At 41.7% G+C, this 13,938-nt stretch overlaps 1 long non-coding RNA gene across 1 annotated transcript; it reads left to right on the forward strand.

Annotated features, from left to right (window-relative positions):
• The first annotated feature begins 1,833 nt into the window (after nucleotides 1–1,833).
• LOC109201871 (uncharacterized) lies at nucleotides 1,834–10,023 on the forward strand. The gene is made up of 2 exons (XR_003219726.1): nucleotides 1,834–2,284; nucleotides 8,717–10,023. It is a non-coding gene; the product is annotated as an uncharacterized LOC109201871 (long non-coding RNA).
• The last annotated feature ends 3,915 nt before the right edge of the window (nucleotides 10,024–13,938 follow it).

The following is a 13,938-nucleotide window of genomic DNA, read 5'->3' on the forward strand; positions in this document are numbered from 1 at the left end:
ATTCTATTCTATTCTATTCTATTTAAAGAGATCGAGTTCGCTTAAGGGACACTTGCTGGAGCTCTCGTGAAGAACAGACATTTTTGGTTTTTCTTAGTTAGAAAATGTCTTGGTTAGACTTGCGTCTAACCAAGATTAGACCTCTGGCAGTTTTGTTGACCTGGCGGACGTTTTAAAGGCTGTAAATATCAAGAGTTCTTTTGATTCCTCAGACGCATCCGATGGAAGACAAAACGCTGCTCAGTAGAGCATTTATTACTTTATTTCACTTTCACAATATTTCTAGAAGGGAGATGCGTCCTGCAAGACACGTTGCCGTGGATCTCAAAATGGTGATAGGCACCTGACAGTTTTATTACCGGGCACCTTATTTTAGTCTAAACAACAGCATTTCAGATGGTTCCCTCTTATCTTCTGCTCTACAGGCAAGAATGGGTGAGAGTCTATGACTGAAGGACACCTATTCTAATGCCTTCATTATTCAGGGCTGTGTCCACTTAACACTACTTCTATTTGATTATATGGCAGTTTTGATTAATATAATTAATTTAAGGCATGATTAATTTAATTGATTAATATAAGGCACAGTAATAAAGCACTTCCAACAAGGCCTGCATGAAATTATGCTGAACTCAGAGCCTCTTGACCTCCTGCAGGGATTGATCTTGCTGACTGCTGTAGTCAGCATTTCTGAGGCTATGTTCTTGACAGCTGTCATCAAATGTGGTTTTGCGACACTGAGATCCCGCTTTACGAATGGAGTGACAAATCTGAACAGTTTTGAAAAAAGAGATGCTAACCCGCGCCCAGAAATAACCGGAGCACCTGAAAATCTGGGCATGCCATTACCAGCCTGAAATTCGTAATATTTTATGAATCTATTATTATCCATTTTGTTTATGAATTATGACAGATCCTTGATAGGCTGGAAATGTAGCCTAACTATTGTTTTTACCGTAGGTAAATTTCACAGTTTTGTTCTGTGAGTACAAGAAAACAATTATTACAATATCATGTGTTAAATTTCTTAGATGAGAGGGTCCAGCAGTAGATCAGAGGAATAGAAAAGGATTTGTCTGTGTGTTTCTGTTGGTTTAGCTATAGGCCTGAGAGTGTGCGTAATTATGTAGAGGGAAAGGAATTTATTGACACTGGGGGTCTGCTGTCATAAAAGGAGACAGGAAGCTACAGTTGGGGGATGCTGATGCTGGCTATGTCCCAATCCAGCGACCGCACGCTTCGGAGTACGCGCACTACGTACGGTGCGTACTATAAGTACAAGAAGTGCGGAAGTGACAGGCTTGTGGGACGGTCTAGCCTTCGTCGCTCTGCTCAGGTTGCCTAGCAGCCGTGATACTAAGCGTGAGAAACATTCCATACAGCATTGTTTGACAAAAATGAAGGAGAAAACTTTTTTGGGGTCATTCATTTGTTTTATGACATCACTTTGATTAGTTGAGTATCTGAGGCTGAGACCACAGGACTGTAAAACATGATAGTTGGGCTTCATTTCTGTACTGAACAGTCATTTCAAGATTAGTTAGTAAATAACAATTAGCTAATGTTGTTCATGAGACTAAAATCATCTCACTGTGGTAATGTAAATATAATATGGCCAATATTATATGTATTGTCAGATTATTATGAGATATATATATATATACATATATACATATATATATATATACATATATACATATATATATATACATATATATATATATATATATATATATATATATATATATATAGAAGACAGGTCATAGAGGTATAACAATGGAAAACAATGTACTTGTACTACATGTACTTGTATTTTACAATGTACTTGCGTTACATTGTAAAATAATTAAACTCACTGAATATCATTATTTAATTTCAATAATTTATCTTCTAAACGTAGAAGTAAACTCTGCCGCTTTAACATCGCTGTAGTGCAGCTGCACGTCATTTCGCGCCAGTTTGCTGCATAGTCGTATCCTACAGCGGAAGATGTCGGACTCGGCTGAAGCGAGTGGCTGTTTTATGAAGTGGACATATTCCCGTCTCTTCACTTTTCTGAAACAAGCAGACAAGAATATCACAGTAATATGTAAGCTATGTGCTGGGGAGACAAAGCTATTGGCTGCTGTTAATAGCACGAGTAATCTACTGAAGCGCCTGACACGAGAGCATAGACGAACACTTCTGAGTGATTCTTGTTCATCATCCATGGATAACACTGCGGCAACTCCTGCTAAGCAGGCAAAACTTGATTTTACTTCAGCAGCACAGAAAGCGTCTGAAGGTGAGCTTAAAAAATGATTGCAGGCTACATTGTGGAAGAGATGCTACCGCTGCGTACTGTAGAGTCTACGTCTTTAAAAAAAAATTGTATAAAGAGTTTAATTTCTATTGTTTGTCCACTCAAGGTTTATAGGGATTTTAAGAAGTATTTAGTTAAATTACTTATTTAGTAATTAAGTTACTTTTCTGACACAGTAATTAGATAAGTATTTTAAATACAATATTGACTAAGTAATTAGTAATTAGTAATTAATTACTTTTTTAAAGTAAATCTCCAAAAGTTGAATCTGTTCATCTGGACGTAGCGTTTGGTGGGAGAAACGTTTCGTCACTCATCCAAGTGACTTCTTCAGTCTCAGCTGACTGCAGGTTTCCCCAAACCTTATAAACAGTACATTTGCATAATGACTGAAACCAGCCCACTGAAGGAACAATGGGCTGTGAGGTCAGTTCCTTAATCATAATTATGCAAATTCCCATGACCATTGATCAACAATCACTGACCAAAACCCACTGATCAAAGAACACTGATCAATGGCCATGAGTACCATTCACAGAGAGTTGAACAGATTCAACTTTTGGAGATTTACTTTCCTGGATGATTGAGAATGCATCAAGACGTTTTTTAAAGTAACTTACCCAACACTGCTTGGGACAGACAATTAGTTATGTTAAACTTTCCTAGCAGTCCTTCACAAACAGGGAACAGTCTGTCTATTCTCTCCATCTGTCAGCTGCTGCTGGCTCTTCCTCCTCCTCTTCCTCACACACTGCTGAGTTTGTCCTGGTGGATCATCAGGGGTGCAAAGCCTCACAGATGATGTGCAGCAGTGGGTCCCTCAGTCTGTCCTCACTCTGGACACTTGCAGTTGTCACACATGGAAATCAAATGTGTGATAAGCTGCAGGATTCAAACACAAGTGTAACTTATAAACACATGTTCATACTTTTATTCCACAATCAGAGAGAAAGAAACAGAGAGAGAGTGCAGGACAGACAGACAGGTGACAGTCTCAGGTGTACACACTGCTACAAAACAGCACAAGAGAAGGAGGATTTAGTGTTTGTGTTATTACGAGTGCTAAACAAGAAGAGTTCCCAGATGGTCCAGTGGACACATGTGTGACTCCTGTGATTAAAGCATCTTTCTTTCAGCTTAACGAGTGAACCGTCAGCTCGTTCAAACACACGTTAAAGTCCGTTTGGCTCGACACCACCGAACAGAGGCAGCAATATAACATAGCTAACATTAACAGTGCAGTGAATCCTGCTTGTGCCGTCATATTCAGGACTGCAAACCGAGCAGCATCACTGACTTTCAGCTTGCTGTGTTTGTGGATATATGACTGACTTTAATTATCCATAAAATCATCACATTCTCTGTAAGATTAAGGTCGACTATTGTATTATTATAGTTTAAAGGCTTTAAAACCAAGTAAACACTGAAAGTACAAACATCGCTAATGTCACATAACTTTGCCGACATGTGGCCAACAGTAATGTTTTAATGTTCTTCATTATTAAATATTCGCACATAAATAAGTGACATCATATTCAGTACTTACTTTTGACAGTTCACTCTTCGGCCGCTCCCTTCTGCCGTATTTTGCGGCAAAATTATCCACACCCACCGCCGCGCTATGGATTGTGGGATATATGGGACCACGAAGCGTGCACCGGACCACGCTTGATATTTGGGGAAATCGACGGCTGTTGTTGTTTTATTACAAGAGACTCACAGGCCTGTCACAGGTTTAAACAAACTTAAAACACCTGAGTTTCCTAATGTGTTTGCAGCCTGTTATAATTCTAGACAAAGGGGAGTAGCAATTTTAATACATAAAAATGTTAATTTTACAGTACTCGATACAGTTATAGATCCAGAGGGTAGATTCCTAATTATTAAATTATCAATATTTACCATAAAGCTATGTATTGTAAGTATATATGGTCCAAATGTTGATGATCCCTCATTCTTTCACGGTTTTTTCAGTGCACTCTCTGAACACCTAGATTGCACACTTATTCTTGGAGGCGACCTCAACCTGGGACTAAATGAAGAAATGGATAGGCTCAACACAGCAGGAACTCAGCGTAATTGGCAGTCCACAAATATAATCAAACAGTATATGAGCGACTTTGGCCTTCACCCCAACAGTAAGGAATACACTTTCTTCTCACATGTTCATCACTCCTACTCTCGTCTGGATTATTTGTTGGTCAGCAGCTCACTGCTGAGTGACATTTCAGACACTGAGATTCACCCTATAGCTGTCAGCGATCACGCTCCTGTATCTTTAACACTAATGCACAAGAGTAATACTACGCCAAGTAAAAACTGGAGATTTAATACATCACTGCTCAAAGATGAAGACTTTATTAAATATTTTTAAAAAGAGTGGACTTCATATTTAGACTATAATGACACTCCCGGAACATCAGCTTCTGTTCTATGGGAAGCAGGGAAAGCTGTGATGAGAGGTAAAATAATCTCTTTCTCATCACACAGAAACAAAGAAGAAAACAAAAATATTCAGGAACTAGAAAAAACCATCAAATCCTTAGAAGAAGCCTACGTGTCCCACCAAGATCAAGAAATAATGAACAAAATACGCAAAACAAAACTAGAATTAAATGAAATTATTAATAATATAACACAATTCCTAGTACAAAGACTTTGCTTGCAGAATTTTGAACACAGTAACAAATCAGGTCCATTTCTAGCAAACCAGTTAAAAATAAAGACAGAAAAAACAACTATATGTGCTGTTAAAGATTTGTCTGGAAACACAATGACCCTGGAATAATAAACAACATTTTTAGGGATTTCTATGAAACTCTATATTCACCACAAATAAACCCATCTAAAAAGGAAATTGATCAGTTTCTTGACAACGTAAGTCTTCCAAAATTACTAGACAGTCAAGTAATGGCACTGGATTCACCACTGATGCCAGGTGAACTCCAGGAAGCCCTGATAAGTATGCTCAATAATAAGGCTCCAGGTCCAGACGGCTTTCCTGCAGAATTCTACAAAGAATTCTGGACAATTTTGGCACCAGTATTCCACAGAATGTTGCAAGAAATCAAGGAAAATGGCAGACTACCACCAAATATGAATTCTGCCAACATTAGTCTCCTACTAAAACCAGGCAAGGACCCTTTATTTCCCTCAAGCTATTGTCCAATATCCCTTATAAATGTAGACCTCAAAATAATCTGCAAACCTCTCTCAAAGAGACTAGAGAAAATAACCCCCCTCTTAATTCATCCTGACCAAACTGGTTTCATAAAAGGTAGGCACTCATCAACAAATACACGTAGATTACTTAATTTAACAGACGACTCATACAGTAAAAACATCGAAACTACAATATTATCTCTAGATGCAGAAAAAGCGTTTGACAGAGTTAAGTGGAAATTTTTATTTGCAACTTTACACAAATTTGGTTTTGGAAACTCTTTCATAAACTGGCTAAGAATATTATATAATTCCCCAACAGCTTGTGTCAGAACAAATGACCAGACATCCTCCAGCTTCTGTCTCCTGAGGGGCACCAGGCAGGGATGCCCACTCTCCCCTTCACTGTTTGCAATTTTTATTGAACCACTAGCAGCAGCAATTAGACAGAATTCAGTAATTAAGGGCATAAAATGCAAGAACGTGGAACATAAAATCAGCCTTTATGCGGATGATGTGTTACTTTTTCTCCAAAACTCACAAAACAACCTTTCTGAGGTGATTACTCTAATAAGCTAGTTTTCAAGAGTTTCAGGTCAAAATCTACAGTTCTTCCAATTAACTGCTCCTTCCATAATTCTTCTTCTGCCCCACTACAATCTGGAAATATTAAATATTTGGGTATTAATGTCTCTCCTAAGCTTTAAGACTTAACTAAATTAAACCACATCCCACTTCTAAAGAAAGTAGAAGGTGATCTGACTAGATGGAAATCTCTACTCATATCACTCATGGGAAGGGTCGCCACTATAAAAATGACGATCTTGCCAAAATTAAATTACTTATTTTTAATGATCCCGAACAAACCATCACAAGATTGGTTCAGATCTCTGGATTCGTATATTTCTAAATTCCTTTGGAAAGACAAACCCCCACGTATCAGCTTAAAAACACTACAAAGAAACAAGGATAAAGGAGGATTAGATCTACCTAATTTTCAACAATATTTCTTAGCCAACAGGCTTCAGTTCATCTCAGGATGGTTAAAACGTACCTTCTTAGATGAGCCCTGGCTAGATGTTGAACAGGCACTATGCAATAATCTAGAGATTTCAGACCTACCATTTATCAGCTCAAGCATCAAAACACATGAATGCTTTAAAAGCATCAACATCAGCTCTTCTCTGACAGCATGGTGGGAGTTTCTAAAAATAACGGAGTCTTCATTTATCCCGTGCAAACGTACACCTGTCTGGAACAACCCTGACATATTACAAAACAATAATATGATTAATTTTCCAGATTGGAGTTGTAAAGGAATTAAATATCTAGAACATATATTAGAAGGAACAGACTTTATTCCATTTGACAGACTAGTTATACAATATGAGATCAACAAGAAAAGATTTTTAGAATATCAACAAAATTAAATCCATAGTAAAAAAGAAATTTAACCTCAGTCAAGTTGAATTGCAAACACCACCAAGCACGGTACATTTTCTTACTCTTAAATCCACTAAATTATTGTCTAAAAGATACAGAACACTTTCTAAAATAGATGAATCAATATCCCTTCCTATTGCAAAGTGGGAAGCAGATTTGTCAGTCGGCTTAGACAAAAATTCTGGTCTCAGATATGCTTACAAACCTTTAAATTGATTAGAAATCCCAGTCTGCAATTAATGCAATACAAAATACTACATAGAGTGCACTATACAGGTCATCGGATGTTCCAAATGGGCTCTACGTCTTCTAACAACTGCTCACACTGTCAAGGCAATACACCAGACAATTACATCCACGCTCTTTGGTTCTGTCCAGCAGTTCAGAAGTTTTGGCGCGAAATATGTGAAGACTTATCGAAGTGTCTGAAATGTAAAATTCCAACCTCCCCTTTAGTGTGTTTGTTGGGCAAATTGGATGAGGTCACTACAGAAACTAATACAGTCCACATGGTGTTTACTGCCCTATGCATAGCCAAGAAAACGGTCCTCATGAACTGGAAAAATAAAAATAATCTTAATTCTAGCCAATATAGAAACCATCTAATAGATCACATTAGTCTCGAGACAGCCTCTGCCACCACATTAGATCAATCCCTCTGGGCTCCTTTGATCGGCTCCATCACCTAGCGGGGCTGGGGGGTCGTGGTTTGGTCCCGCCTTCGCCATTGTGGTTGATGTGGAGGTTGGGACGGGCTTAGGGTGTCTGGACAACTTAGAACAACACGCAGCAACACTACACATGAGCGAGAGGAGGGAGGTTTGGGGTCTTGGAGGCCTATCTCCCCTCACCACACTCCCTGCCGGTAACTGATGCCCTCAGGGGTCGGTGCGTTGGTGGTTCTTGGTGTCCGGGGCTGGGCGCTCAGGTATGTACCAGCTCACTCCCGGTGACTACATGGCGGGGCCTGGCGCCTGTTGCTCGGTCAGGCCTCTACCTCTACCTCTACATAGGGGCACTCGCGCCTCCGGCCTCTGGGCCTGCGGCTCGGTCCACTCTGGCACAGCTGGCTGCCAGCAGAGCCGGCGGGCATGCCAGTGCAGCCCCCTGTGGCTTCTGCTCCGTGGCTATTGCGTGACCCCTCATCTGGGGCGCTCCTCAGCTCTTCCCAGGAGGGTGGCACGGATGCCCCTCCGGTGGTCCTCCTTGGGCTCTCGCACTCTGGAGCCTCTGGATGTCTGGAGCCTGGATCTCCTCCATGCCTGCTTCATGCCCTGGGGGACGGGGCTGTGGCTCTCTACATCCTGTAGCAGATCATTACATGGGGAAACCTTTTGAATACAAGCGCGCTGATCCACACAGGTGTGCACACGGCTTGTACCAGTGACACCCCCCCCCACAAACCCAGCACGCAGGAAAAAGGTGGCATAGCTAAAAATCTCATTCTGACCGGTTGGTCAATTGTTGCCAGTTTGGCTAGTCGAATGGATAGAATGTTTTATTTTCTTCTCCCCTCTTGCTAATTTTGACCTGTTGGTCAAATTTTGGTTAATTTCTGATTTACAGAAAGCAGCTCCCCTCTGGCATGTTAATTTTGTTGGCCCGTTGGCCTTTGTTTTTTAATAAACCTCACTTCAAAAGACATGCTCGCCTGGTGGTTGCAGTATTATTCAAGATTTTCTATAACAACAGCTTCTGTATTTTGTGTTATTTTTAAGCCTTTTTTATTAGAGGGAACAGGCCAGGGAACAGCATGGCACCTAAATAATTCAGAATTTTAAATTTGAACCTTCCTGTCTCTTTGTTCAGGGTGATTCTGGGGGTCCGCTGATGTGTAAGCAGGACGGCTCTTGGTTCCAGGCGGTCGTGTTAACAGCTCTAAGCCCCTCTGCCAGGAGAAGACGAGAAGCTCCAGTTATGACCTTCACCAGAGTGAGCTCCTTTGACTTCCTTCCTGAGAAGCTCGAGACACGCTTGTCTCCAGCCTTGAACACCACCGCCACCCCCACGAATGCCCCCATCACTACCACTACCAGCAGCACCTATACCACCACTATGGCCACCACCACAAATGACTCAAATAGTGTGTTTGACACCAGCGGGGGTCGTCCGGGTCAGGCCTTCATATTTGCCATCTTCAACCTCCTCAGCCTCACCCTTTGTCTCCAACTCTTCCTGTAGAGAGTCTGACCTGATTTACATGATGTCGCGGACACAAATGAATGTGAACAAGCCTCGACTTTGAGACTTTCAGGCTTAAAGCTGTGCCTGGAAAAATTTGACTTGATTCTTAACCGGTTATCTAAAGAAAGCTCAGTGGTGAAGCTGTGGAGGATCAAATCCCACATTCTACTGGACGAATCATCAGCACAAACATCTGGACCACCTGATGGAGAGGTTGACTACAAATCCCAGAGTGCACTGCAGTATTAACAGAATAATATCCAGCTCCAGGTCCAGCTCCAGGATCAAGGTCAACTACATTCATCCCGCCTTAGTGAGCAAACGTCAGCAAACATCAGCTAAAGAGATAAAATTACATAAAGAATGTACATGTGGAAAACAAATGTTTGATATAAGGGATGAAAGAATAAAAAATTGTGGGGTAAACACAAAATGTGTCTGTTTTTTTGCTTTGAGATGACGTGGAAATCCTTCCTGTTTGCAGTACTGTCCTGGAAACATAAACAGGAGTACAATCCCTGAACATGCTCATGTACATATGGCACTGTGTGCAAACTCAGCTGTAACTTTGCAGCTACCTCCTGAGGATGCAGGTTTTAGTGGGAGGAGATAAAACAAGAAGAAGCTTCTGTGGTGTAAATGCGGGTTTAATAAAGCATTCATTAAAAACAAGGTACTGAAGGTACTTTCAGCAAAACAGACATCAGCTCGGCGTGACCTCAGGCCATTTCAAAAGGCACAAGGTCTCTTTTGGCGTTGATGCTTTTAATCCAAGACCCACTGCTGGGGGATAATGGCACCGTTTTAGAGACCTACAGTCGACATTATCACAATCCACCAAGGGCGGACCCTGATCAGGAAGGAAGCGAAAACCTGCACATTCAGTCAGCTCCGTGTGATCCGAGTAAGATCGATGCAGCTACTCAGATGAACACACAGATGGTCCAAAGGCAGTAATTATAGTAAACCTAGAGGATATGTGATAGTGGTGGTGGGTAGTCTCTTAAATTAGCGGAAATTAGTGTATAGAGCAGCAGTGTGATGTTGTAGAAAAGGCCAGCCAACCATAGTGATTATTGAGCCACATTTACAGAAGAAATATATCAGCACACAGCTACCGGTTAGCCTATCAGCGGCAAGGCAACCCATTCTCTGGCAATGAAAGAAAAATGTTCAGTCTCAAAGAGTCAAAGAGAAAAAGTCAGTGAATGACTCAGAAGAGAAGGTGTAAGGCCGGTTCTGTGTGCAGCCACCTCCATCTCCGCTGTAAATGCTATAACAAGTATAAAATTAGTTCGGTGGATGAGCACTTCCATCCTCGTCTCCTACTTCATCCTGATCTCGAAGCATAAACAGTTGCAGGTGTCGCAGTCAGGAACCTGGCAGGTACAGGCACAGTCCCACCTGGAGCACTGTAGGAAAGAAAAACACAGCAGCTCAGACAGGAGACTAACTTTCTGGGCGAGGATTTAACGGCAGCACCTGCTGTGTCCTGAAGAACCCGCAGAAACCAACAAGCACGCTTGTGTAGCTTCACCTGTCCCAGCAGGTGAACTTCTCCTGCAGCCAGGAAGCTGTTTTACCCACACACACACATTCATTATTTTAAGTTATTACTATTATACCCTTGACAATAACACTTAGATCATGAGGCGTGTGGTGGTTCTTACCTCCTGATTTTATTAATGCAAACTAGAGCTGGGCGACATAAGATTTTTTCATATCACGACATTTTTTTTTTATTTCAGGCGATAACGATATATATCACGATATAAGCCAAATAACTATATTTGTAAGATTTAAATGTGCCGTTGCTCACAAGTAAAATGTGAAATAATCAGCAGCTTGTTTTGATTTAAATATTTATCTCCCATAATAAGTTCAACAGGGCAGATGTACTTAAGGAACATGAGGCTTCAGTTTCAGATAAATAAAGGCAAATATTGCAAACTACACAAAAGGCTAAAGCGTTTAAGTTTCAAAATAGAACAAACAAAACAGACTACTAAATTGTCAATTCCACTTAGAAACAAAATTTTAATTCTAAAAATAAATCTTAGTTTGTTTTACAGAAGAACAGACAAAATTGACTAACTTTTGTCAATATCAAATAAACTGAGAACTAAAAAGAAATTCTCAATCTGTCCTTGTTCTATAGCTTAGCCATTGCCTCAATTAGCTGCTTGAATCCTTCATTTTCAACCGTGTTTATTGGTAGCATGTCTTTAGCATGACGGTAGGCTATGGCATTCGTTATGTCGCTATGTCTCTTAGCTTTTTTGTCATATGGTAAGACGCTGGAGAAAGCCGACTCAATTGACTGTTGTTGCTTCGCAGGGATTCTCCTGGGTGTTTTCGATGACGAATTAGCGCTTTCAGTCTACGGAACTTCTCTGGCATTGGAACCGTCATCTGTGTTCTCTTCGGCAGCCTGGTCACCCAAGCTCTCGGTTGATTTTTCTCTAGTGGGCAAACTCATTTTCTCCATTACCCGGCCGGCACGGCGGCTGGCTGCTTCCCAAACAAATACACATGTGCGGCTTGGCACTTGTGCTGTACGTAACAAGTCACGTGATGTGACGCTGCGGCTGTGATTGGTTCGGCTCTGTGCTACTTAATTTGGATTGGCTGTGCTTTCTTTTTTTTTAAGACAGGAAGAGAGCGAGATGAGGTCTATCGCAATAGTTTCATCTTTCTATCGAGAAAAAGTTATTTCGCAATACATATACATATACACTTTGATCAGCTGACACAGCTGACAATCTTGATCATATATACGCTTACTTTCTTTACATAAGGCAACAACAAGAAGCAGCTTTTTCTACAGCAGCACAGAGTTCAGAGGTCAGCTGTGGGTTTAACAGTTTGCTGATTCAAATTCTTTGTGGGTTGCAGCACAATATGAAAAACGCAGTGTTGTTTAACATTTACATGATCTGCAAACCTTTGTCAGTCATGGTGGGGCGGTCCAGCACCCTCTGAGGAACCTTTCCTTTCTGGCGACAGCTGACACACAGCTCTGCAGAAAAATGTTCACCTCACTGTGAATGGGGTCACTGGCTTCCCAGTTCACAGACATTATCAATACACCATGTCATTACTGATAACATCTGAGATCACCAGGATTAGTGCCTCCAAATTGGTTTGAGAAAGTGAAGGGTTGCTGGTTTGTCTCCAGTAATCTCCTTTGGTTTAGGGGTAGTGGCACCAGATGTGACCACTACAGGAACAGTGAGGCTTCGTTTTATTTATGTCACAGTTTTTAATCGCTCTCTGTGTCTTCTAATGACTATCATTGATTTATTTTATATAATTATTCATTCTAAAATTAACCTTCTGCCCACCTCATCAGCATCATTCTTTGAATGTGTCTGAGTGTTTTATCACATTTTACACCAATATTGAGGAGAGTCTTTCCAAACGTGAGCTGATGGTTTCTGTGCCGGAGCTCGTGTGACCGCCAGTGCTGCTGGTTTACTTACAGAAGCCGGAGAGCACGATTCAGCCAGGAACGGTCCCACAGCCGGCAGGCGGCAGTCGCACATTTCACCCAGTCTGATGCACTGCTCGCACACAGAGAGGCCTGCACAGCATTCACTGCACTCTAAAGAACAGTAGTCCTTAAAGGCACACAGAAATGCAAAAATCAGTCACATGACCTCAGTCAGAATCCTGCTAGACCCCAGACATCACGCTGTAACCTCAAATACAAACTTCTTTAAATGCTGAATAAATAACCCTTCCACAGCTGGGTCGGCCGATCTTCTCCAGAGTCCAGTCGTCTGCGTTACACTTTACAAACTGCATCTCTCAGAATCAGGGGAACAGTAAAAGTGCATGACTGCCTGCACAGCCACAACCTGAATAAACCCACAGGGTTAACTACTGCACCTCAAGCAGACACAGGCAGGTTTCTGAGAACTACTGAGATATAAAAGTGTTCATAAGCTGTAAAATGATAACTGCCAGGTTTACAATATAAACGTTTCATGTATATTTTCCTATACCTGCATGAATCCAGCAGAGAATTTTATTACAAGTTCAAAGCTGACAGCACAGTGGGTAAAAAACAGCCCATAGAGCAAAGACGGGTCCCTGCAAGGGTCAAACCACAGGTAAGTACCTCACAGGGAATCATTTCTTAGTTTTCTGGTCTGTAAGAAGCATGAACCGGGCCAAGAGCAGCACCAACCTTGAGGCAGTATCGGATCCAGAGCCCAATCCCTAGGAGGATCATGTACAGGCTCACAGTGATCATCAGCACTGCAGGCAGAGGGATTGCAAGCCTCCAAACAGGCAACACCTGAAGAAGAAGACCAACTGCACATCAAACACGTGACAGTCGAGCTGAAGAGGCGTCACACCTGCCGTCCTCTGACAAAAAGTAATGGATTAAGGTTCCTCACCAGCATTGTGTTTTTCTGAAGTCAGAGGAGCCTCGGGAGTGTCTGAGGAAAACACGGAGACTTAAAGTTTCACCACCACACAGGAAAAACTTTGCGTTATCTTCTGTTTCAGAGAAAATCAGCTGCCAGAAGCACCGCGGCTCGTCCACAAGCATTTCAGAAACCTGCGCTCAGCTCTTCTACGTTTGTGGACACGAGGGTGCTGCCGGAGCCACCCTCACTCAGAGAGCCAGCGCACTACAACCACACAGGATTATCTCAGAGGTCTGAGGTTTCTGTAGCTTTTCCTCCTAAACCTCTCCACCTGTTAAAATCGGGTCTCCGCCTACAGCCACGCCCATCAGCTCCAGGTTTGTCCTCAGTGCTCTTTACCAATCTGGAGTGCTTCAGAAACCAATTCAATGGAAGGAAGTCTGACGCTGTTATTAACGTCTGGCCGTT

This window comes from Oreochromis niloticus, linkage group LG4 (assembly GCF_001858045.2).
Source record: "Oreochromis niloticus isolate F11D_XX linkage group LG4, O_niloticus_UMD_NMBU, whole genome shotgun sequence".
NCBI lineage: Eukaryota > Metazoa > Chordata > Actinopteri > Cichliformes > Cichlidae > Oreochromis > Oreochromis niloticus.